The 23,351-nt window shown below is 54.2% G+C and overlaps 1 pseudogene; it reads right to left on the bottom strand.

The window, feature by feature from the left end:
* Positions 1-13,605: 13,605 nt before the first annotated feature.
* LOC138749336 (uncharacterized) lies at positions 13,606-14,343 on the bottom strand (annotated as a pseudogene).
* Between the last annotated feature and the right edge of the window lie 9,008 nt (positions 14,344-23,351).

The raw sequence follows: 23,351 nt of genomic DNA, 5'->3' as shown, positions 1-23,351 counted from the left end.
GAGTGCCCGGAGATTTTCGGGAACAAGCTTTTCAGAGACACTTAAGAGGTTTTGGAGACGTGATGGGCATTCCTTGCAAAGGTGAAGGTGACTTGCTAGAGGTTGGCAAAGAAGGCAGGCAAAAAATAACTCAGCAGGCCCACAGAATGGCGAGGTTTTGGGGTGGAAATTGTTCAAAGTGTGGACGGTGCCGGGTCTGAAGTAACCTCCCCACCCTCCTCTTCCAAACCCCCCCACCCCCCGACGGAGATGGGCAAGGTGTTGGGGAAGTCGGTATGAGGTAGATGAGAAGGCAGCAAGTGTCAGGGGCTGGCTGGCTCCCGCTGCACCGACACACGTGTCTGAGCTTGGAGGAGCTACGAGTTGGGAGCCTGAGCCCTGCCATCAGCCGTCTCCTGCAGCTGCAGCGGCGGGGGAGGGAGGGAGGGAGGGAGAGTGCAGTTGTATTCCCTACTTTGGCTCCACGTTGACACCATTTTTGCCCCTCCACCCCCAGCATGTCTGGTTCATGAAATGCACGGGCGGGCGGGGGGGGAGCGGGGGCAAGACTGCCTGGGGCCGGAGTTGGCGCACGGGTTGCATGGCGGCCGAAGATCATGCAACCCGTGCGCCAACTCCGGCCCCAGGCAGGAATTGGGGGCAGGGTGTCTGCTAAATGAGCTGCAAAGACTGGACTTGGCTCATTTCCTGTGGTTCCGTGCCACTTTGTGCGTTTATTGCTCATGTGGCCTACAGCATCTTTGGTTCACGAGTTGCACGGTGGCTCCAGTACCACAAGAGGCCCGGGTGTATTGGGTGGGGTCCCCCGTGCCGCAGATCGAGTTGCAGGCTATGTCCTTGTGGTTCACGAGTTGCACGCCATATCCTGGTGGTTTATGAGTTCCACACAATGTCCTTGTGGTTCATGAGTTGCACGGTCGGGACTGTGCTCCCTTGGTCTCGAGCGTTCTGATTGCGTGGGACGGCCGGGCAGATTTGGTGCATTCTTCGAGTGCAGACTCTCGCTCTCACACATTCCCACTCTCTCACTCCCTCATGGTCTCCCCCTCTCTCTCTCTCCCTCCCTCTCTCATACACATGCACAAGCCGCCCTCCCCCCACACACACACACTCTTGCTCTCACACTCTCTCTGTCTCTCACTCTCCCTCTCTCTCACACTTTCACTCTCGCTCTCACACAACCTCTCTCTCTCACACAACTCCCCCCTCTCTCTCTCCCTCTCTCTCGTACTCTCCCTCACTCACACATTCCCACTCTCTCACTCCCTCACTGTCTCCCTCTCTCCCTCCCTCTCTCATACACATGCACAAGCCGCCCCCCCCCACACACACACTCTTGCTCTCACACTCTCTCTGTCTCTCACTCTCCCTCACTCACACACTCTCACTCTCCCTCTCACACAAACTCTCTCCCTCCCTCTCTCTCGCACTCTCTCTCTCTCACTCCCTCACTGTCTCTCTCTCTCTCCCTCCCTCTGTCACACACATGCACAAGCTCCCTCCCCCCCCACACACTCTCACTCTCCCTCTCTCACACACACTCACTCTCGCTCTCACACAACCTCTCTCTCTCCCTCTCCCACTCTCTCTCTCTCTCACACTCTCCCTCACTCACATGGTCCCTCTCTCTCACTCCCTCGCTGTGTCTCTCTCACTCTCCCTCTCTCTCTCTTGCTCACACACACACACACACACACACACACACAATCACACACTCTAGTTCTCACACTCTCTGTCTCTCACTCTCCCTCTCTCTCACGCACTCACTCTCGCTCTCACACAACCTCTCTCTCTCACACAACCTCTCTCTCTCTCTCGCACTCTCCCTCACTCACACGGTCCCTCTCTCTCACTCCCTCGCTGTCTGTCTCACTCTCCCTCTCCCTTGCTCACACACACACACACAATCACACACTCTAGTTCTCACACTCTCTCTGTCTCTCACTCTCCCTCTCTCTCACACTCACTCTCGCTCTCACACAACCTCTCTCTCTCTCGCACTCTCCCTCACTCACAAGGTCCCTCTCTCTCACTCCCTCGCTGTCTGTCTCACTCTCCCTCTCCCTTGCTCACACACACACACACACAATCACACACTCTAGTTCTCACACTCTCTGTCTCTCACTCTCCCTCTCTCTCACACTCACTCTCGCTCTCACACAACCTCTCTCTCACACAACCTCTCTCTCTCTCGCACTCTCCCTCACTCACAAGGTCCCTCTCTCTCACTCCCTCGCTCTCTCTCTCTCGCACACTCCCTCACTCACACGGCCTCTTCTCTCTCTCTCTATCTCTCTCTCTTCCTCTCTCACACACATGCACAAGCCTCCCCCCCCACACACACACACACACACACACTCACTCTCGCTCTCACACAACCTCTCTCTTCTTCCTCTCTCACACACATGCACAAGCCTCCCCCCCACACACAGACACACTCACTCTCGCTCTCACACAACCTCTCACACAACCTCTCTCTCTCTCTTCTTCCTCTCTCACACACATGCACAAGCCTCCCCCCCCACACACACACACACACACTCACTCTCGCTCTCACACAACCTCTCTCACACAACCTCTCTCTCTCTCCCTCTCTCTCGCACTCTCCCTCACTCACACGGTCCCTCTCTCTCACTCCCTCGCTGTGTCTCTCTCTCTCCCTCTTGCTCACACACACACACACACACACAATCACACACTCTAGTTCTCACACTCTCTCTGTCTCTCACTCTCCCTCTCTCACACACTCACTCTCACTCTCACACAACCTCTCTCTCTCCCTCTCTCTCACTCACACACACACTTGCACAAGCCAACACACACATACACGCTCTCGCTCTCACACACTCTCTGTCTGTCTCTCACTCTCCCCCTCTCACACACATGCACAAGCCAACACACACACACACATACACACAAACTCTCGCTCTCACACTCTCTCTGTCTCTCACTCTCCCTCTCTCACACACACTCACTCTCGCTCTCACACAGCCTCTCTCTCTCACAACACCACTCTCTCTCACTCTCTCTCGCACTCTCCCTCTCTCACAGTCCCTCTCTCTCTCCTTCACTGTGTGCGTGTCTCTCTCTCTCACACCACACACACACACCCACACACACACACAAAAACACTCACTCTCGCTCTCACACTCTCTGTCTCTCCCTCTCTCTCACACACACTCACTCTCACACAGCCTCTCTCTCACTCATACAGTCCCTCTCTCTCACTCCCACGCTGTGTCTCTCTCACTCTCCCTCTCTCACACACATGCACAAGTACCCTCCCCCCCCACACCCACACTCGCTCTCGCTCTCACACTCTCTCTTTGTCTGTCTCTCAGACTCCCTCTCTCACATACATGCACAAGCACACACACACTCACTCTCGCTCTCACACAACCTCTCTCTCTCTCTCTCTCTCTCTCTCTCTGTTGCCCTTTGGATCGAGTCACACGCACTTTCCGATGCTTTGCCCAGATGGATGTCCCCATCTCTTGGCGTGATGACGGGTGCATCGCGGTGATCTTTAGATTCAGTTGGCGGGGCGATCATCAGAATATGGCCAAAGCACTGGAGCCAACCGTCGGGTAGGTTCCCAGGTTCCTTTCAGTGCCTAAGGTCCATTTGTCAAAGCTTAGTTCAGGATCAGGGGTTGCACACCAGGATGAAATGGGGGACCTTGTGCAGGCAATGGCCAGGTGCAGTCCAGTGGCTGAGGGTGAGTGTTGCACTGGGCTGAGGGGCATGGTGATAGCTTAGGGGCTCAGCAATGGGTGAGCACATAAAAGATAGGCCTCTGGTTAGTTTTAGAGTGTTAGTGTTAGAGTGAGAGTTGAAGGCTAGGGTCAGGTTTAGGGATAGACACAAGGTTAGGGTGAGGGGTACGTTTAAGCTCAGAGTTAATGTTTGGTTCAGGTCGTGTTAAGATTAGGTTTGGGGTTGGGGTTAGGGTTGGGGTGGGGGTTAGGGTTAGGGTTGGGGTGGGGGTTAGGGTTAGGGATGGGGTGGGGGTGGCGGTTAGGGTTAGGATAAGACTCAGGGTTGTGGCTGGTGTTGACGGCAAGCTGATTCTTCGGCTTCAGGTAAGGGCCTGGGCTCGATTTGGCGTTAGGGACAGGATTTGGGCAGGCAGCAGCGTATCGATCAGGTTTAGAGGTCAGGCAAGGGTGAGAGTCGGGATTTGGATTCGCCAAGCTCCGGCGAGCTTGGTTCACGAGTTGCCCGGCCCTTCTGCTTAACTAATTGTCGTTCGTAGGTCAGCTTGGTTTACGAGTTGCCCCACGACAGGTTGATTCACGTGTTGCCTGGCCGTCTGGTTCACGAGTTGCCCCACGTCTGCTTGGTTCATGAATTGCCCCACGTCAACTTGGTTGACGAGTTGCCTGGCACTTCTGCTTACTAATGGCCGTTCGTAGGTCAGCTTGCTTTACGAGTTGCTCCACCAAAGCTTGATTCACGAGTTGCCTGGCCGTCTGGTTCACGAGTTGCCCCAAGTCTGCTTGGTTCACGAATTGCCCCACGACAGGTTGATTCACGAGTTGCCTGGCCGTCTGGTTTACGAGTTGCCCCACGTCTGCTTGGTTCACGAGTTGCCCCACATCAGGTTGATTCACGAGTGGCCTGGCACTTCTGGTGACGAATGGCCGTTCGTAGGTCAGCTTGGTTTACGAGTTGGCCCACGACAGGTTGATTCACTAGTTGCCTGGCCGTCTGGTTCACGAGTTGCCCCACGTCTGCTTGGTTCACGAATTGCCCCACAACTGTTTGATTCACGAGTTGCCTGGCACTTCTGGTGACTAATGGCCGTTCGTAGGTCAGCTTGGTTTACGAGTTGCCCCACGACAGGTTGATTCACGAGTTGCCTGGCACTTCTGGTTACTAATTGCCTTTCGTAGGTCATCTTGGTTCACGAGTTGCCCCACATCAGGTTGATTCACGAGTGGCCTGGCACTTCTGGTTACTAATTGCCTTTCGTAGGTCAGCTTGGTTCACGAGTTCCCCGTTATGGTGATTGACGAAGAGACCGGAAGTCGTATGGGGTCGGATTCACGGCGTGCGGACGATCAGATCGCTCCCTTTTCGGTAGGACTTCCGGAGCCCGAGCCGCCGTTCGTCAACTTGCAATTTCTGCACGGCGGGATTGGCGGACTATCCGGAGATTTCAGGGGCCGTGTTTTGAATTCGGTGACTGGTGGCCAGGGTCTGACCGAGACCACTTTTGGGGAGTTGTGGTGTCTGCCCTCTCCCCGCCGGTAGGGCAGAGAGTCATCCTCGCTGCCAGTGGAGTCTTGGCACTCTGCTGAACGACTTGTCCTCCGCCCGGTTGAGAATCTGGGTTGCCCGGAAGTCAGATGGGGTCGGATCCGCGGCTTGTGGCCGACCAGATCACTCCCTTTTCAGTAGGACCTCCAGAGCCCGAGTCGCCGATCATCAACTTGCAATTTCTGCACGAGGGGATTGGCGGACTCTCCGGAGATTTCAGGGGCCGTGTTTTGAACTCGGTGACCGGTGGCCAGGGACCGACCACGACCATTTCGGGGGAGCCCGGTGGCACCTCTTCTTGTTTGGCTCATGAACCCGGGGAGCTCCGGTGTCTCCCCTATCCCCACAGGAATGGCAAAGTCCTAAAAGAAACCTATGTCTGGCCGCGGAAGTCCTGATCGTATCGGATTCAAGGGTGTCTTACCGACCACAGTGCTCAACTGACGGTCATGCTTCCGACAGTCAGCCCGCTTGGCAGTGGCTTGCTCCTGCCAGCCCGCCAGTTAACAAGTTCCCCACGGAATTCTATGAAGTTAACATCGGGTGGCTCAGGCCGGCCTCACGAGCCGTCAGCCGGTGGGACCTCCGTGTGGTCCCCCGCCGACGTCCCATTTGCATTTCTGGTACAGGCACTCCCGGTCGTGGTTCACGAGTTGCCGCTGGAAGCTCTGATGAGTGTCTGATTTGCGACGTGAACCCGGGCTGAGATGCACCGTCCGCGGTCGACCCTCCGCGAGCTACCTCGCCGAATCGAAAATTACATTTTCTGTACGGGGCGATTGGCGGAGTGCCCGGAGATTTTCGGGAACACGTTTTTCAGAGACACTTAGAAAAAATATGGTGACTTCGTGCATTGTCCTTAAGTGCCTCAATGGGCTCGAAGGCAATTTATTACTGAAGGTTAAAGGCACTAAAATAGACAAGAAGGGCCAAGTGTGCATGCTCAGAAGCTATGAAAGAAGTGCGAGGCTTCAGGCTAAAATATACAATGCTCTCATTCGTCTGAGTTGTCCTGAAATCGTTGTTCCTGGATCGATCGTGCTTGTCGTGTTCGTGCCGTATGGAGAGGCCTGGCGGCCCAGCAGAGACGCTGGTGTTTCAGGCTTGGGACAAACTCCACCACGCGGCCCTCTGTCGGTTACCCCTAACTGCTCAGAGGGAACACGGCCATGGCTTTTATCCCCCACCACTTTGAAAAGAGACCTTCTCCACAGCAATTGACGTTTCAACCGAGGGGGTGACTGAGATCTTCCTTCGTAACAATTGAGGGTCTTGCGGCTGGAGAACCCTCTTTGGAGTAGCCCCTGCATGGGTTTTGTTTGGCGGCAGAGCACCTCAGGGAGGAGGGAGGTACTTTGTGCGCCCGGTGGTGGTTCCTTCGGCCGGCCTCAGGGCGTTCCACCCACCGCCGGATCTCAGTGGGCCTTGGAAGTTTGCGGAGCCCGGACGCTCCAGGTGTTGGATCACGGCCTAACGAAGGATGGGGCGAGATGACCTCCGGGGTCTCGCTGGCCAAGAGAGAGGGCTACTCAAGCGAACAAACCTCGCACCCCGCAAGGGTGGCAGACCAGTGCGTACGTTGGCCCAGGGCACGTGCGCTGCCTGCCGAGCTGAGGGCAAAAAGGGTCTGACCACACACCAAAGAAGTGTTACGAGCTGAAACCGGCACAGAGCTCCCTAGGTTGGCAGGGGAGACCACGTGCTCGGCCGTTTTTCAATCCCCCTTGGCAGGCGACCGGGGCTGGGCAGAGTGCAGAAAGCGGGCAAGTTGCCACGCCAGTGGGCAGACAGGCGTGTGCAGGTGCAGAAGGCCGCCGGGGTCTCTCGCGTGTCTCTCTGCGTCAGTGAGCGCGAAGACCGTGTCAGTCTATTTGAGCCACCTGGACGGCACGGGGCTGCTGCCAATGTACACTCACTCGCTTCACTTTACTCAACCCTCTCCACCCGCGTGGTCCCGTTCATCATAGACAGGCGTCACGTCGGCAGTGGTGGCGTCTTCGAACGCAAGGTTAACCAGGCAAGCCTCAACCGATCCCGCAGCCTCAGATGGTACAAATGTCAACCCTGGCACGCGTGGCTGAGGTGGGCATCCACTTCTCAGTTGCTTTGAACGGAAGGGCTACACCGGGTAAGCTTCAACCGATCCCGCGGCCTTCATCGGTCCAAACTTCTAAACTGTTGGGCGTGCGTGGCTGAGGTAGGCAAGTACTGCTTGGTTCCTTCACAGGGCATGCGACTGGGTGGGCCTCAACTGATCCCGCGGCCTCAGATGGTACAAATGTCAACCCTGACATGTGTGGCTGAGGTGTGGGCACTGTCCTCGCCCGGTTCCGTTTGGTTCATCACGCTGCTTCTCGTCCCTCGGCGTCGCTTGCTCGTGATGTTGGGTTCGCTTCGGGAGTGTGGTGGTGGGTGTGGCGGTCGGCGATCGCGGTGATGGCCCTGCCCCAGATGAATGGTTTGCAGTCCTGACGCGTCGTGGCTGATTCCGACGTGGCCGAGTGCGCCGTGGGTTGGCTCTCGCGCCACCTCCTCCTTCCACGCTGGCCACGTCGGCGTGAGGTTGTTCTGCACCACTGGGCTACTGCCTGTCTACCGGTCGTCCTGACCGTGGCCCTGGTGTGGCTGTCGAAGCAGAGGCGGCGAGACAGAGCGAGGGAGTGAGCGAGTGTGTGTGGTGGGCGTGGGTGGGCCTCCTTCTTTCCTCCTCCTCCTCCTCCTCTTGTCTTGGCTAAACTTTGCGGTTCAGCTACCTGGTTGATCCTGCCAGTTGCATATGCTTGTCTCAAAGATTAAGCCATACATGTGTAAGTACACACGGACGGTACAGTGAAACTGCGGATGGCTCATTAAATCAGTTATGGTTCCTTTGATCGCTCGCTGTTAAGTGGATAACTGTGGCAATTCTAGAGCTAATTCATGCATACGAGCGCTGAGCCCAACCGGTGGTGATGTGTGCATTTATCAGACCAAAACAAATGCGGGTCCACCCGGCAGCTTTGGTGACTCTTTGGTGACAGCTTTGGTCGATCGTTCGTCCCTGAGATAGCGACAGCACTTTCAGGTGTCTGCCCTATCAACTGTCGGGCACGAACCTACGGCTCGTGTCCACCATGCTTACCACGGGTAACGGGAAATCAGGGTTCGATTCCGGAGAGGGAGCCTGAGAAACAGCTACCACATCCAAGGAAGGCAGCAGGCGCGAAACTTACCCACTCCCGACTCGGGGAGGTAGTGACGAAAAATAACAATACAGGACTCTTTCGAAGCCCTGTGATTGGAATGGGTACACTTTAAATCCTTTACGGAGGATCCATTGGAGGACAAGTCTGGTGCCAGCAGCCACGGTAATTCCAGCTCCAATAGCGTATATTAAAGCTGCTGTAGTTAAAAAGCTCGTAGTTGGATCTTGGGATAGGGATGGCGGTCCGCTGAGAGGCGAGCTACCGCCTGTCCCAGCCCCCCAAAAGGTGTTGGTTGATATAGACAGCAGGACGGTGGCCATGGAAGTTGGAATCCGCTAAGGAGTGTGTAACAACTCACCTGCTGAATCAACTAGCCCTGAAAATGGATGGCGCTGGAGCGTCAGGCCCATACCCGGCCGTCGCTGGCAGTGAGAGAGTAGCCCACATGGGGCTATACCGCGATGAGTAGTAGGGACGCTGCGGTGAGCACTGAAGCCTTGGGCGTGGGCCCGGGTGGAGCCGCCGCAGTTGCAGATCTTGGTGGTAGCAGCAAATATTCAAACGAGGTCTCTGAAGGCCGAAGTGGAGAAGGGTTCCATGTGAACAGCAGTTGAACATGGGTCAATCGGTCCTAAGTGACGGGTGAACGCAGTTCGAAATGGTGAGCGATGGCCTCCGTTGCCACCAACTTGTCGAAAGGGAATCGGGTTCAGATCCCCAAATCCGGAGTGGCGGACACGGGCGCCTTGCGCGTCCAGTGCCGCATCGCAAATGAGCCCGGAGAAACCAGTGGGAGAACTGGAAAGAGATCTCTTCTTTGTGAAGGGCAGGGCGCCCTGGAATGGGTTCGGCCCGAGATAGGGGCCAATGCCTTGGAAAGCGTCGCGCCTCCCGCGGCGTCCGGTGATCTCTCGCTGGCTCGTGAAAATCCAGGGGAGATGGTGTAAGTCTCGCGCCGGGCCGTACCTATATCCGCAGCATGTCTCCAAGGTGAACAGCCTCTGGAATGTTGGAACAATGTAGGTAAGGGAAGTCGGCAAGTCAGATCCGTAAGTTCGGGATAAGGATTGGCTCTAAGGGCTGCGTCGGTCGGGCTGGGGTGCGAAGCGGGGCTGGGCACGTGCCGCGGCTGGATGAGGCGCCGACCCCCCTCTCCGGAGGGGTGGCATGGTGGAGACTCTGGAAGTGCGTCGGGCCCTTCCTGTGGATTGCCCCAGCTGCAGTGCCTGTTGGCCTCGGTCGATGCCTAGCAGCTGACTTAGAACTCGTGCGGACCAGGGGAATCCGACAGTTTAATTAAAACAAAGGATCGCGAAGGCTGACGTGCGGCTTTGACGTGATGTGATTTCTGCCCAGTGCTCTGAATGTCATAGTGAAGAAATTCAATGAAGCGCGGGTAAACGGTGGGAGTAACTATGACTCTCCTTTGGGGGGGGGGGGGGAGTGGGTGTATTATCCTTGACATCGTCAAGGAGTTATATTCACCTGGCCTGGGCACCTCCTCGTGGTGACCCCTGGAGATGGGAGAATTTTCTCCTTGAGCTAAGATCCAGGTCTCCACCTGGTATGGGCTGACTCCCCATATCAGGTTAATTATAGAGTTATGAAGGAAACTTGTGAAGGAAACCCTGGGGCCCCCTCCCCAGGGTCTAACTCTAGACCTGAGAGCCAGACAATATTCATGTGTCCAGAGTGTGGCCGTACATTTCGTTCGCACTCTGGCATGTCGAACCATCGGCGTACCCATGCACCCGGGGAGGGTGAGGTAGGCTTGTTTCGGTGTGGGTTCTGCCAGGGGGATTTTCGCTTTAAGGCTGGTCTTGGGCAGCACACGAGGAGGAAACATCCGGCTGAGCATAACATCAAAAGGTTGTAAGAACTACCTACTCGCCGGACCCGTTGGACAGAGCAGGAGGACCTCGTCTTACGGCAGGAGGCTGATAAGAACTAGTCGTCTGAGCAGGGCCTGGTTGGGCTTAGCAAGAAGCTGGAGTGCTTGCACCAGGGGAGATTCGCTGGTGCTGTACGATCGCGCCTCCAGCTGCTCGGATGATCGCCTCCTGTCCTCCTTGATGATGGCTCGAGACCGACGTTGGGGGAAGCCTCCGTTAAGTCGGGTCCAGTGGAGGCTTCTGCAGAGCGAAGCCTTAGCGAAGACGATGAGTCAGGTTGGAGGGATACCATGCTCTGTGCTGCTGCTCTCCAGTTCCAGGATTGTTATGAAGAGCATTATGGGGCTGGAAAGGTTCGGGCACTTGTTGAGTCTCTGAGGTCGGGGAGTATCTCGATTGAAGAGGCTGGACAGCGCCTGGAGGAGCACGTGCATCTCCAACTTCCAATCACGTGGAGGCCCATGATCGCCCGTGGTCCATGTATGGGCTTATCGGTCGGCCGTGGGAAGAAATTGGAACGCCGTGCCCAGTATGCGCAGGTGCAAAAACTCTATCGTACCCAGCGCGAGGATGCTGCCCAGACTGTGATCTCTGGTGCCTGGAGGTTTGCACATTTGCGTAATCAAGATCTTCCTCCTGGTGCCATTGATTACTGGAAGGGGAGCCTGAGTGCTGGTGGAGTTCCAGATACCCGGCCAATTTGGAGTGTCTGACCGGTCAACTGGGGTCTGCTGAGCCCAAATGAACCAACTGATGTCTCCTCTGCTTTAAGGGGGATGTCGGGCTCGGCAGCCGGCCCAGATCGGATCTCTTATGAGCAGTTGTGCCGGATGGACACTTCGTTTTTAGCCGGTTTATATAACATCTTATTGTGTATTGGTGAACTCCCCTCCTCCCTGAAGACTTCCCGGGTAACCCTGGTAGCCAAACACACCGGCAAGATTGCTACCCCCTTGGAACTACGCCCTATTAACATCTCTTCTATTCTTTTAAGGGCGTTCCATCGCATCCTGGCATTCCGATTGGCTCAAGGATTACATCTAACCTCCCATCAATTCAGTTTCGTCCAGCGTGACGGCACCTTAGAGGCGGTGAATTTACTGGACTGTGTGTTGAGGAGAGCAAGGGAGCGCTCGCTAAATACGGCACTGGCCTCGATAGATGTTTCCAAGGCATTCGACTCTGTCTCCACGGACACAATAATCCATTCGGCCCAAGCGTTTGGAGCACCCCCCCGCTAACGCGGTATTTGTGATCTGTTTACACGGGGGTGACGGCGCTGCTGGGGGATTATTCCATCATACCTGGTTGGGGAGTTCATCAAGGTGATCAACTGTCACCGTTACTATTCATCATGGTGGTTGACGAGGTGGTAGCTCTGGCGGATCCTTCTGCAGGGATCCCCCTTGAGGACCGGACACTGGACGTGATTGCATATGTGGACGATCTGATCATCTTCGCTGAGACTCCCTGGATGTTGGAGCGTAAGCTTGGGCTTGTCGACGATGCTCTTGCCTTGGCCGGCATGAGCATCAACATGTCCAAGTCTTCTGCTATCATCATCCAGGGAAACCGCAAGCAAAAGTGGACAGTACTATATGATTGTGGACTTCGTGTCAGAGAGGGGCGTATTAGATCTTTAGCCCCAACGGATACCTTTCGGTACCTAGGAGTCGAGTTTGACTGGCGGGGATGTCGGCCTGTGAACCATTGGCTGGTTTTGGAGAGGGCATTGGAGAACATCACAAAAGCCCCTCTGAAGCCTCACCAACGGCTGACGATTCTCCGCACGCACCTTTTAACGAAGCTGGTGCACAGTCTTGTCCTTGGCCGAGCCCACCAGAACACCCTAAAGGGCTTGAATAAACAGGTTCAGACCGCTGTCCGTGTCTGGCTGCGACTCCCTAAAGACACCTTGACCGCATTCTTCCACGCTGGGATTCGGGACGGTGGATTGGGGATCATGTCATTCTCGGCCTCAATCCCCATCCAGAAGACCGCGCGGATGGAGCGGTTGCTCTCCTCCACCAACCCAGTCCTTCGTGCTATGGTGGGCCTTCCGGGATTTGCCCAGATCGTCCTGTGGTATTGTCGATCGGGATGGTTATGGGCACCCCGGTGGCCTCCAGGGCCGAGGTAAAGACTGCCTGAAAATCCGCACTTACGGCCAACCTGGACGGACGATACCTTCATGGCATCGATGTGAATCACACCTCAAGATCGTGGCTGGTATCGCCGGTCAGGGTGTTCCCGCGCCTCTTCATACGAGACACACAGTTGCGAGCGAACACCCTGCCTACGAAGGTCAGAAGATGTTGTGGTCGTCCTGGGAGTGTGGATGTTCGGTGCCGTGGACTGTGTGGGGCACCTGAATCATTACATCATGTGCTGCAGGTGTGCACAGTAACTCATCATGCGCGGTGTGCTCGGCACAATCGGGTGGCCCACCTACTGGGGAAATCCTTTCGACGGGCTGGACTGCCAGTATTGGAAGAACCGAGGATCCCAACATGGGGAACATTCTGCAAGCCGGACCTTATTATTCGTGACGGTCCGGTTGCAGTGGTGATGGATATCGCCATCCCCTTGGAAGAACATATGAGGGAGACTCGGGATCTGAAGATACGTAAATATAGTGAACCAGCAGTCCAGGAGTCCATCGTGAGCTTTATTAAGAACATTGGCTGGGATGTGACTGGAGTGAAGCATGAGCCGGTTGTGATTGGATACCATGGGTTACTTTTGTCTAGATCTTCATCGGCGCTTATGGCCCTGGGAGTTACCCGCACCGTGCTGGCTGATATCGCCCTCCTCGTGGTGCGTGGGTCGCTGCATTGCTACAACGTGTACATGCGGGGTGCGGGCGAGGGGGTCGGGTAGCTCTGGATGCATGAATCTGGATGAAGTGGGCCTCTTGTGGGGCTCCTGAGTGGTCTGGCACTCAGGTCAACAACACAGGCAGTGTAGCTTGGGGGGAGCGCTCGCTCTTTGTTTCCATCTCCCCCAATAATAAATGTTAAATAGCCAAATGCCTCGTCATCTAATTAGTGATGCGCATGAATGGATGAATGAGATTCCCACTGTCCCTACCTACAATCTAGCGAAACGACAGCCAAGGGAACGGGCTTGGCAGAATCAGCGGGGAAAGAAGACCCTGTTGAGCTTGACTCTAGTCTGGCACTGTGAAGAGACATGAGAGGTGTAGAATAAGTGGAAGACCCTCCGGGGCCGCCGGTGAAATACCACTACTCTCATTGTTTTTTCACTTACCCGGTGAGACGGGGAGTAGAGCCCATCAGGGTTCTCGTTTCTGGTTGGACGTGCCCTGACGGCCGGGCGCAACTCCCTCCGGGGACAGTGACAGGTGGGGAGTTTGACTGGGGCGGTACACCTGTCACACCCTAACGCAGGTGTCCTAAGGCGAGCTCAGGGAGGACAGAAACCTCCCGTGGAGCATAAGGGCAAATGCTCGCTTGATCTTCATTTTCAGTACGAATAAAAACCGCGAAAGCGGGGCCTTACGATCCTTCTGTGCTTTTGGGTTTTAAGCAGGAGGTGTCAGAAAAGTTACCACAGGGATAACTGGCTTGTGGCGGCCAAGGGTTCATAGCGACGTCGCTTTTTGATCCTTCGATGTCGGCTCTTCCTATCATTGCGAAGCAGAATTCACAAAGTGTTGGATTGGTCACCCACTACTAGGGAACGTGAGCTGGGTTTAGACCGTCGTGAGACAGGTTAGTCTAACCCTACTGATGATGTGTTGTTGCAATAGTAATCCTGCTCAGTACGAGAGGAACCGCAGGTTTGGACACTTGGTGTGTGCGCTTGGTTGGGGAGCCAATGGTGCGAGGCTACCATCCGCTGGATAATGACTGAACGCCTCTAAGTCAGAATCCAACCTAAACGTGACGATAAACCTGTGCCACGGTGTCAATGGCCTGGAATAACCGACCCAGGGGGACGGCGAGAAATGCCAACTGCTACTTAGCTGAGTGACGGACATATGAGGGTTTGGCTTTTTACCCTTCTAGCACACCGCATGTTCTTGGGAACGTGGTGTTAAAATATTCGTAGACGACCTAATTCTGGCTCGGGGTTTCGTAAGTAGCAGAGCAGCGACCTTGCTGCGATCTACTGAAAGTCATCCCTCGAGCCACTCTTTTGTCGGCACTCCGAGTATCTCCCCTACGGGGTGATGGGCTGGCCACCGCTCTCTTCACTCGCTCAGTGTACCGAAGCGGGAGGACATGGGTGGCTGGTCGGCCGGTCGGTCGGTGGGCGCGCGGGGGCCTCCAAACGTCACCCCGTTGGGGGGGGGGGGGGCGGGAAGGGCGTGGCGCTGTGCTCGCTCCGCTTTTCTCGGCACGGAGAAGCAGGTTCGTTGGCGGGGTGTCACCCCGCCCCTTCCTTCCTCGCCCGGGCCCAGCGAGGTTGATTGCGGGTGGGTTGCACCTTCGGACGCGCCTCATCCGGCAGGGAACATGAGCGTTGCACTTCCTCGCTCCGTTCTCATTTGGTCGGGCAGCCTGGCCAAGCTGCTTTAAACTTTGGGATACCGTCCCCTTTTCCGAAGCCCTTTGGTTCACGAGTTGCTCGCGTCGGCGTACTGTCGCATAAGGTGCGGCACCAGCCGCACGGACACACTGCCCACTTCGGCCGTCTTCCAACACTCATGCCTGCCTTCCTGGTTCATGAATTGCTCTCGCATCTTGGGGTGGGGGTGGCGAGGGCGAGTGCGGCGGTGCGCTGCAGGTCTTCGACAGTGGCCTGACCGCCGGTGACCTGCAGCCGGAGGGACAGCACTTGGTTCGCGAGTGGCGAGAAAATACTTGGGTGAAGGGTTCCAGCGTTGGGCACAGATGCGGTTCACGATTTGCCCCACGCCAACTTGGTTCACGAGTTGCCCGGCCATTCTGGCTATCTTCTTGCCTTTCATAGGTCAGCTTGGTTTACTAGTTGCCCTACGACAGCTTCATACATGAGTTGCCGAGCACGAATGGTTAACTAATGGCCGTTCGTCGGTAAGGTTGGATTACTAGTTGCACCACGACAGCTTGACTCACGAATTGACAGGCTGTCAGGTTCACGAGTTGGCCCACGTCTGCTTGGTTCACGAATTGCCCCACACCAACATGGTTCACGAGTTGCCCGGCCATTCTGGCTATGTTCTTGCCGTTCGTAGGTCAGCTTGGTTTACGAGTAGCCCCACGAAATCTTCATTCACGAATTCCCTGGCCGTCTGATTCACGAGTTGCCCATGTCTGCTTGGTACACGAATTTCCCCACGTCAACTTGGTTCACAAGTTGCCCGGCCCTTCGGGTTAACTAATTGCCTTTTGTAGGTCAGCTTGCTTTACTAGATGCCTCACGACAGATTGATTCACGAGTTGCCCGGCTCTTCTGGTTATCTAATTGCCGCTCGTCAGTCAGCTTGGATCACGAGTTGCCCAACGTCTGCTAGATTCCCAAGTTGCCAGGCTGTCAGGTTCACGAGTTGCCTGATGTCTGCCTGGTTCACGAATTACCCCACATCAACTTGACTCACGAGTTGCCCGGCCCTTCTGGTTATCTTCTTGCCGTTCGTACGTCAGCTTGGTTTACGAGTTGCCCCACGACAGCTTGATTCACGAGTTGCCTTGCCGTCTGGTCATAAGTTGCCCGACGTCTGCTTGGTTCACAAACTGCTCTACGTCAACTAGGTTTACAAGTTGCCTGGCCCTTCTGGTTATCTAATTGCCGTTCGTAGGTCAGCTTGGTTTACTAGTTGCCCCACGACAGATTGATTCATGAGCTGCAAGGCCCTTCTGACTATCTTCTGGCCGTTTGTAGGTCAGCTTGGTTGACGAGTAGCCGCACGACAGCTTCATTCACAAGTTGCCTGGCCGTCTGGTTCACAAATATTCCCACGTCTACTTGGTTCACGAGTTGCCCGGCCCTTCCGGTTATCTTCTTGCCGTCCGTAGGTCATCTTGATTTACGAGTATCCCCACGACATCTTCATTACCGAGTTGCCTGTCACTTCTGGTTCACGAGTTGCCCGACGTCTGTGTGGTTCACGAAATGCCCCACATCAACTTGCCGTTCGTAGGTCAGCTTGGTTTACGAGTCGCCCCACGACACCTCCATTCATGATTTGCCTGGCCGTCTGGTTTACGAGTTGGCCGACGTCTGCTTGGTTCACGGGTTGTGCGACGTCTGCTTGGTTAACGAATTGCACCTCGTCAATTTGGTTCACGAGTTGACCGGCCTTTCTGCTTAACAAATTGCCGTTCGTAGGTCAGCTTGGTTTACGAGTAGCCTCACGACAGATTGATTTACGAGTTGCCTGGCCGTCTGTTTCACGAGTTGACCAACGTCTGCTTGGTTCACGAATTGCCCCATGTCAAGGTGGTTCACGAGTTGCCTGGCCCTTCTGCTTAACTAATTCCCATTCGTCGGTCAGCTTGGTTTACGTGTTGCCCAGCGACCGCTTGATTCATGAGTTGCCTGGCACTTCTGGTTACTAATGGCCGTTCGTAGGTCGGCTTGGTTTACAAGTTGCCCCACGACTGCTTCATTCACGAGTTGCCTGGCTGTCTGGATCACGAGTTGCCCCACGTCTGCTTGTTTCACGAATTGCCCCACGTCAACTTGGTCCACGAGTAGCCCGGCCCTTCTGCTTATTTTATTGCCGTTCGTAGATCAACTTGGTTTACGAGTAGCCCCACGACATATTGATTTACGAGTTGCCTGGCCGTCTAGTTGACGAGTTGCCTGACGTCTGCTTGGTTCACGAATTGCCCCATGTCAACGTGGTTCACGAGTTGCCTGGCCCTTCTGCTTAACTAATTCCCATTCGTCGGTCAACTTGGTTTACGAGTTTCCCCACGACAGCTTGATTAACGATTTGCCTGGCACTTCTTGTTAACTAAAGGCCGTTCGTAGGTCAGCTTGATTTACGAGTTGCCCCAGTAAAGCTTGATTCACGAGATGCCAGGCTGTCAGGTTCGCAAGATGCCCGATGTCTGCTTGGTTCAGGAATTTCCCCATGTCAACTTGAATCACGTTCCCGGCCCTTCTGCTTATTTTATTGCCATTCGTAGATCAGCTTGGTTTACGAGTAGCCCCACGACAAATTGATTTACGAGTTGCCTGGCCGTCTGGTTGACAAGTTGCCTGACGTCTGCTTGGTTCATGAATTGCTCCATGTCAACTTGGTTCACGAGTTGCCTGGACTTCTGCTTAACTAATTCCCGTTCGTCGGTCTGCTTAGTTCACGAATTGCCCCACGTCAACTTGATTCACGAAATGCCCGGCCCTTCTGCTTAACTAATTGCCGTTCATAGTTCAGCTTGGTTTACGAGTTGTCCCACGACAGCTTCATTCTCGAGTTGCCTGGCACTTCTTGTTAACTAAAGGCCGTTCGTAGATCAGCTTGGTTTACGAGTTTCCCCAGTAAAGCTTGATTCACGAGTTGCCAGGCTGTCAGGTTCACGAGTTGCCCGATGTCTGCTTGGTTCACGAATTGCCCCATGTCAACTTGGTTCACAAGTTGCCCGGCCCTTCTTCTGAACTAATTGCCGTTCGTAGGACAGCTTGGTTTCCTAGTTGCCCCACGACAGCCTGATTCACGAGTTGCCTGGCCGTCCAGTTCACGAGTTTCCCCACATCTGCTTGGTTCGCAAATTGCCCGCCCCTTCTGGCTATCTTCTTGCCGTTCGTAGGTCAGCTTGGTTTACGAGTTGCCCCACAAGAGCTTCATTCTCGAGTTGACTGGCACTTCTTGTTAACTAAAGGCCGTTCGTAGGTCAGCTTGGTTTACAAGTTGCCCCAGTCAAGCTTAATTCACGAGTTGCCTGGCTGTCTGTTTCATGATTTGCCCCACGTCTGCTTGGTTCGCGAATTGCCCGCCCCTTCTGGCTATCTTCTTGCCATTCGTAGGTCAGTTTGGTTTACGAGTAGCCCCACGACAGATTGATTGACGAGTTGTCTGGCCGCCTGTTTCACGAGTTTCGACGTCTGCTTGGCTCACGAACTTCCCCACGTCAACTTGGTTCACGAGTTACCCGGCCCTTCTGCTGAACTAATTGCCGTTCGTAGGTCAGCTTCGTTTACGAGTAGCCCCACGACAGCTTCATTCACGAGTTGCCTGGCGATCTGGTTCACGGGTTTCCCTGATGTCTGCTTGGTTTTTGAATTGCCCCATGTCAACTTGGTTCAAGAGTTGCCCGGCCCTTTTGCTTAACTAATTTTCATTCGTCGGTCAGCTTGGTTCACGAATTGCCCAATGACAGCTTGATTAACGAGTTGCCTGGCACTTCTGGGTACTAATGGCGTTCGTAGGTCGGCTTGGTTTACAAGTTGCCCCACGACTGCTTCATTCACGAGTTGCCTGGACGTCTGGATCACGAGTTGCCCGCGTCTGCTTGGTTCACGAATTGCCCCACGTCAACTTTGTTCACGAGTTGCCCAACCCTTTCGGCTATCTTCTTGCCGTTCTTTGGTCAGCTTGGTTTACGAGTAACCCCACGACAGATTGATTGACGAGTTGTCTGGCTGCCCGGTTCACGAGTTGCCCGACGTCTGCTTGGTTCACGAATTTCCCCACGTCCACTTGGTTCACGAGTTGCCCGGCCCTTCTGCTGAACTAATTGCCGTTCGTAGGTCAGCTTGGTTTACGAGTAGCCTCACGACACCTTCATTCACGACTTGCCTGGCGATCTGGTTCACGAGTTTCCCTGATGACTGCTTGGTTCACGAGTTGCCCGGCACTTCTGCTTAACTAATTCCCGTTCATCAGTCAGGTTGGTTTATGAGTTGCCCCACGACAGCTTGATTCACGAGTTGCCTGGCACGTCTGTTTTCTAATGGCCGTTCGTAGGTCAGCTTGGTTTACGAGTTGCCCCACGAAAGCTTCATTCACGAGTTGCCTGGCACTTCTTGTTAACTAAAGGCCGTAGGTAGGTCACCTTGGTTTACGAGTTGCCCCACGACAGCCTGATTCACGAGTTGCCTGGCTGTCTGGTTCACGAGTTGCCCGATGTCTGCTTGGTTCACAAATTGCTCCATGTCAACTTGGTTCACGAGTTTCCTGGACTTCTGCTTAACTAATTCCCGTTCGTCGGTCTGCTTAGTTCACGAGTTGCCCGGCCATTCTGCTTAACTAATTGCCGTTCATAGGTCAGTTTGGTTTCCTAGTTGCCCTTCGATTGCTTGATTCACGAGTTGCCTGGCCGTCCAGTTCACGAGTTGCCACACGTCTGCATGGTTCGCGAATTGCCCGCCCTTTCTGGCTATCTTCTTGACGTTCGTAGGTCAGCTTGGTTTACGTGTTGCCCCACGACAGCTGCATTCTCGAGTTGCCTGGCACTTCTTGTTAACTAAAGGCCATTCGTAGGTCAGCTTGGTTTACGAGTTGCCCCAGTATAGGTTAATTCACGAGTTGCCTGGCTGTCTGTTTCACGAGTTGCCCCACGTCTGCTTGGTTCGCGAATTGCCCGCCCATTCTGGCTATCTTCTTGCCCTTCGTAGGTAAGCTTGGTTTACGAGTAGCCCCACGACAGATTGATTGACGAGTTGTCTGGCCGCCTGGTTCACGAGTTTCAACGTCTGCTTGGTTCACGAACTTCCCCACGTCAACTTGGTTCACGAGTTACCCGGTGCTTCTGCTGAACTAATTGCCGTTCGTAGGTCAGCTTGGTTTACGAGTATCCCCACGACAGCTTCATTCACGAGTTGCCTGGCGATCTGGTTCACGGGTTTCCCTGATGTCTGCTTGGTTCACGAATTGCCCCATGTCAACTTGGTTCAAGAGTAGCCCGGCCCTTTTGCTTAACTAATTTTCGTTCGTCAGTCAGCTTGGTTCACGAGTTGCCCCACGACAGCTTTATAAACGAGTTGCCTGGCACTTCTGGTTACTAATGGCCGTTCGTAGGTCAGCTTGGTTTACGAGTTGCCCCAAAACACCTTCATTCACGAGTTGCCTGGCACTTCTTGTTAACTAAAGGCCGTTTGTAGGTCAGCTTGGTTTACGAGTTTCCCCAGTAAAGCTTGATTTAAGAGTTGCCAGGCTGTCAGGTTGACGAGTTGCCCGATGTCTGCTTGGTTCACGAATTGCCCCATGTCAACTTGGTTCACAAGTTGCCCGGCCCTTCTTCCGAACTAATTGCCGTTCGTAGGACAGCTTGGTTACCAAGTTGCCCCACGACAGCCTGATTCACGAGTTGCCTGGCCGTCCAGTTCACGTGTTTCCCCACGTCTGCTTGGTTCGCGAATTGCCCGCCCCTTCTGGCTATCTTCTTGCCGTTCGTAGGTCAGCTTGGTTTACGAGTAGCCTCACGACAGATTGATTTACGAGTTGCCTGGCCGTCTGGTTCACGAGTTGACTGACGTCTGCTTGGTTCACGAATTGCCCCATGTCAAGGTGGTTCACGAGTTGCCTGGCCCTTCTGCTTAACTAATTCCCATTCGTCGGTCAGCTTGGTTTACGTGTTGCCCAACGACAGCTTGATTCACGAGTTGCCTGGCACTTCTGGTTACTAATGGCCGTTCGTAGGTCGGCTTGGTTTACAAGTTGCCCCACGACTGCTTCATTCACGAGTTGCCTGGCTGTCTGGATCACGAGTTGCCCCACGTCTGCTTGTTTCATGAATTGCCCCACATCAACTTGGTCCACGAGTTGCCCGGCCCTTCTGCTTATTTTATTGCCGTTCGTAGATCAGCTTGGTTTACGAGTAGCCACACGACATATTGATTTACGAGTTGCCTGGCCATCTGGTTGACGAGTTGCCTGACGTCTGCTTGGTTCACGAATTTCCCCATGTCAACGTGGTTCACGAGTTGCCTGGCCCTTCTGCTTAACTAATTCCCATTCGTCAGTCAACTTGGTTTACGAGTTTCCCCACGACAGCTTGATTAACGATTTGCCTGGCACTTCTTGTTAACTAAAGGCCGTTCGTAGGTCAGCTTGATTTACGAGTTGCCCCAGTAAAGCTTGATTTACGAGTTGCCTGGCCGTCTGGTTGACGAGTTGCCTGACATCTGCTTGGTTCACGAATTGCTCCATGTCAACTTGGTTCACGAGTTGCCCGGCACTTCTGCTTAACTAATTCCCGTTCGTCGGTCAGGTTGGTTTATGAGTTGCCCCACGGCAGCTTGATTCACGAGTTGCCTGGCACGTCTGTTTTCTAATGGCCGTTCGTAGGTCAGCTTGGTTTACGAGTTGCCCCACGAAAGCTTCATTCACGAGTTGCCTGGCACTTCTTGTTAACTAAAGGCCGTAGGTAGGTCACCTTGGTTTACGAGTAGCCCCACGACAGCTTCATTCACGAGTTGCCTGGCGATCTGGTTCACGGGTTTCCCTGATATCTGCTTGGTTCACGAATTGCCCCATGTCAAATTGGTTCAAGAGTTGCCCGGCCCTTTTGCTTAACTAATTTTCATTCGTCAGTCAGCTTGGTTCACGAGTTGCCCCACGACAGCTTGATAAATGAGTTGCCTGGCACTTCTGGTTACTAATGGCCGTTCGTAGGTCAGCTTGGTTTACGAGTTGCCCCACGACAGCTTCATTCACGAGTTTCCTGGCACTTCTTGTTAACTATAGGCCGTTTGTAGGTCAGCTTGGTTTACGAGTTTCCCCAGTAAAGCTTGATTCACGAGTTGCCAGGCTGTCAGGTTCACGAGTTGCCCGATGTCTGCTTGGTTCACGAATTGCCCCATGTCAACTTGGTTCACAAGTTGCCCGGCCCTTCTTCCGAACTAATTGCCGTTCGTAGGACAGCTTGGTTTCCAAGTTGCCCCACGACAGCCTGATTCACGAGTTGCCTGGCCGTCCAGTTCACGTGTTTCCCCACGTCTGCTTGGTTCGCGAATTGCCCGCCCCTTCTGGCTATCTTCTTGCCGTTCGTAGGTCAGCTTGGTTTACGAGTAGCCTCACGACAGATTGATTTACGAGTTGCCTGGCCGTCTGGTTCACGAGTTGACCGACGTCTGCTTGGTTCACGAATTGCCCCATGTCAAGGTGGTTCACGAGTTGCTTGGCCCTTCTGCTTAACTAATTCCCATTCGTCGGTCAGCTTGGTTTACGTGTTGCCCAACGACAGCTTGATTCACGAGTTGCCTGGCACTTCTGGTTACTAATGGCCGTTCGTAGGTCGGCTTGGTTTACAAGTTGCCCCACGACTGCTTCATTCGCGAGTTGCCTGTCTGTCTGGATCACGAGTTGCCCCACGTCTGCTTGTTTCATGAATTGTCCCACATCAACTTGGTCCACGAGTAGCCCGGCCTTTCTGCTTATTTTATTGCCGTTCGTAGATCAGCTTGGTTTACGAGTAGCCCCACGACATATTGATTTACGAGTTGCCTGGCCGTCTGGTTGACGAGTTGCCTGACGTCTGCTTGGTTCACGAATTGGCCCATGTCAACGTGGTTCACGAGTTGCCTGGCCCTTCTGCTTAACTAATTCCCATTCGTCGGTCAACTTGGTTTACGAGTTTCCCCACGACAGCTTGATTAACGATTTGCCTGGCACTTCTTGTTAACTAAAGGCCGTTCGTAGGTCAGCTTGATTTACGAGTTGCCCCAGTAAAGCTTGATTCACGAGAAGCCAGGCTGTCAGGTTCACGAGATGCCCGATGTCTGCTTGGTTCAGGAATTGCCCCATGTCAACTTGAATCACGTTTCCGGCCCTTCTGCTTATTTTATTGCCGTTCATAGATCAGCATGGTTTACGAGTAGACCCACGACATATTGATTTACGAGTTGCCTGGCCGTCTGGTTGACGAGTTGCCTGACATCTGCTTGGTTCACGAATTGCTCCATGTCAACTTGGTTCACGAGTTGCCCGGCACTTCTGCTTAACTAATTCCCGTTCGTCGGTCAGGTTGGTTTATGAGTTGCCCCACGGCAGCTTGATTCACGAGTTGCCTGGCACGTCTGTTTTCTAATGGCCGTTCGTAGGTCAGCTTGGTTTACGAGTTGCCCCACGAAATCTTCATTCACGAGTTGCCTGGCACTTCTTGTTAACTAAAGGCCG

This window comes from Narcine bancroftii, chromosome 14 (assembly GCF_036971445.1).
Source record: "Narcine bancroftii isolate sNarBan1 chromosome 14, sNarBan1.hap1, whole genome shotgun sequence".
Taxonomy (NCBI): domain Eukaryota; kingdom Metazoa; phylum Chordata; class Chondrichthyes; order Torpediniformes; family Narcinidae; genus Narcine; species Narcine bancroftii.
This window is presented reverse-complemented; position numbering and strand designations above follow the sequence as displayed.